The sequence below is a fragment of the Sus scrofa genome, chromosome 18 (assembly GCF_000003025.6).
Source record: "Sus scrofa isolate TJ Tabasco breed Duroc chromosome 18, Sscrofa11.1, whole genome shotgun sequence".
NCBI lineage: Eukaryota > Metazoa > Chordata > Mammalia > Artiodactyla > Suidae > Sus > Sus scrofa.
The window spans coordinates 19,828,290-19,831,312 of NC_010460.4; the positions used below are offsets into that span (position 1 = coordinate 19,828,290).

At 51.7% G+C, this 3,023-nt stretch overlaps 1 non-coding gene across 1 annotated transcript; it reads right to left on the reverse strand.

Annotated features, from left to right (window-relative positions):
* TRNAP-AGG lies at positions 247-318 on the reverse strand. Its single transcript has one exon. It is a non-coding gene; the product is annotated as a tRNA-Pro (tRNA).

Below are 3,023 nucleotides of genomic sequence, written 5' to 3' on the forward strand. Positions count from 1 at the left end.
CGTGGCTCAGATCCTGAGTTGCTGTGGCTGTGGTGTAGACTGGTAGCAGTAGCTCCAATTCGACCCCTAGCCTGGGAACCTCCATATGCTGTGGGTGTGGCCCTAAAATAGCAAAAAAAAAAAAAAAAAAGAAAGAAAGAAAAAAAAAGAAAAAGAAAAAAGAAGAGGAAGAAAGGAAGGCAGGCAGGCAGTATATATGTCTCTCAGGGAAAGAGAGACAGAAAAAGGAAAAATCATGGAAAAGGAGGGCTCGTCCGGGATTTGAACCCGGGACCTCTCGCACCCTAAGCGAGAATCATACCCCTAGACCAACGAGCCACTGGTAGTCTTCCTTTGCCAGATGTGCCTTCCCTGCCACATCAGCAGTGGCTGCAGTCTGTGGTTCCTAGAAGCGGCCGGTCTTCTCCTTCAAGGCTGGCTCCCAGCCCAGGCAGGCTGCACTCCAGCCGGCCTCCCCCTCAGCTCTCACCGGCTCCTCCCCGGCCCACTGCAGAGCCACACGGTGATCTGGGCAAGGCCTCATCTTCCCCATGACCAGCCAGTCCCCGCCAGGGCTGCCGAGTGAGTCCATGGGGGTGCTGCCGGGGAAGAGCGGAGAAGGAGCCAGGCTCCAGCCACCTCCCCTTCGGGGATCCCCAGGCTGAGGGGCCCTTTCTGGCATCTCCTGCACCTGTGAAGAACCAGGCTTCCTTCTTCACTATCAGACCACCAGAATAAATCCTCCCAGCTCATCAGCCTCCTGGGTAAAGACCGAGACGGCTGCCCCAGATCGCCCTTGATTAGTGCTATTTGCTAAATTACTCAGTTCCTTCATCTGTCGGTTGGGGACGGAACACCTGCCCTGTCTGCCTTACAGGGAGATTTGGGAGTTTCTCTCAGGTGAGAAAATGTATGTGAAAGCTCTCTGCAAACTGTAAAGTGCTGTGCAGAGAAAAGGGCTTGTTATGATGGCAACAGGAAGGCAGGGAGAAAATACACGGTAGGAAAGCACTGCTTGATGCTTTCTGTGCGCTGAGCAGTGTGACCCGTGCTCTGCAGATCTTAACCTCGGAACAGCCTCGTGAGACAGCTGTCAGCCCACGGCAAGATCAAGAAACCTGCCTAAAATCACCTTCTAAAGAAGCGCATCTGTCTGAATCCAAATGTGCTTTAAATGCAATACTGTTTTAAACGCGGTACATACTGTCATCCTGACTTTCTAGAAAACCAGAGATGGGAATACATCCTATAAATCCCCACAGTCCCTCCTTCGCCCCAACCTGCCCTGCTCATCCTTTCCAGGGAGGCTTCAGGGAAGAGCCTACCAACTGGCTCAGGGTGGCCTGGGGTCTTCAGGCTGGGGTTCCCCAAATGAGGGTGAGTGGGGAGGCCACACCTCAGAAACTGGCAACTTGTAGGAGACCTCAGGAGGCTCCGCCAGGCTCGCTCTCTATCTCTCTCTCTTTTTTTTAGGGCCACACCTGCGGCATATGGAAGTTCCCAGGCTAGGGGTCAAATCAGAGCTGAAGCTGCCAGATCTGCCACAGCAACACAGGATCTGAGCCCCATATGCCACCTATGCCACAGTCCCCAGAAATGCCGGTAACTTAACCCACTGAGCGAGGTCAGGGATCGAACACGCATCTGCATGGATATTAGTTGGATTTGTTACCACTGAGCCACAACAGGAGCTCCCAGGCTCTCTCTTGTAGGCTGTCACAGGACCACACCCGCCACACCCCAGGATCCTTGCTGGCTTCTAGGGGGACCGCCCTCTATGAGGCGGGAGCGCTTGGGGAGAGGAGGGGCAGACACCAGGGATCTGTCCTATTGGTCTTTGGATCCACCCCTGTGGTTGGCACTTGGCAATCCTGTTGATGACACCAAACAGCTCCCAAGCTTTTCTGTGTGCCCAGCCTCATGTAAGCACTTAACCAGATTAATCTCATTTCATCCTCACGGCCCAACCGATGTTGTAGATGCCTCTAGAAAAAAATGAATGCCTATCTGAGGGAAAGAAAGTCAGGACTATGCACCAAAAACCCAGCAGGGCCAACAGATACGCAAGTGGATCCTTAGCGCTAGGCTCGAGGTAAAAAATCATAAGCCTGAGGTAAGCCTCCCACCCTCCACCCAAAAGCAGGTTTCCTCCCGGACCCACCCTCACTTGGATGCGGGAAGCATGACCCTCACTTTAGAGAATGGATTCCTTTGTACCCAGGGAATAAAATTTTATTATCTCCATCCGGGAGTGTCTGGTCTGGATGACTGGCTCTGTTAGCGGATCATGGCCAGAGAGAAAAGCAACAGCTCATCAAGTCTAAAACCAAAGGGACTTTTTTGGGTAGCTGTTTCCCCAGCTTTTTTTTTTTTTTTTAATGATTTTTATTTTTTCCATCATAGCTGCTTTACGGTACTCTGCCAATTCTCTACTGCACAGCCAGGTGACCCAGTCACACATACATATATACGTTCTTTTTTCTCACATTTTCATGCTCCATCATAAATAACTATAGTTCCCAGTGCTATAGTTCCCACAGCAGGATCTCATTGCTTATCCATCCCAAAGGCAATAGTTTGCATCTATGAACCCCAGACTCCCAGTCCATCCCTCCCCCTCCCCCTGGGCAACCACAAGTCTGCTCTCCAAGTCCATGAGTTTCTTTTCTATGGAAAGGTTCATTTGTGCCGTACACTAAATTCCAGATATAAGTGATGTCTGTGCCTCAGCTTTAAACTGGCTTGTAAAGAAAAGCCACTCAATGCGTCATCCCATGAGCTCAGCACACATTCCCTCGTTGTTCGTCTCGCTGGGTGTGCGAGGGAGTGGGGTGGCTCCAAGCAAGGGCTCCGGGGGGCGGAGGGGGGACAATGCCGAGAATGTTTCCAGGCTGAGACCAGGCTTGCATCCCTGCCAGTGCTTTTCTCTGGGGGTGCTGTTGGAATTTGAGGCTGGATCGTTCTTCTCCTCGGTATGGCCCATCTAAAGCCGTGTTCTGCCCACGCAGTATCAGTAACCCCTTCTCTGCTGATATTCATAAAAC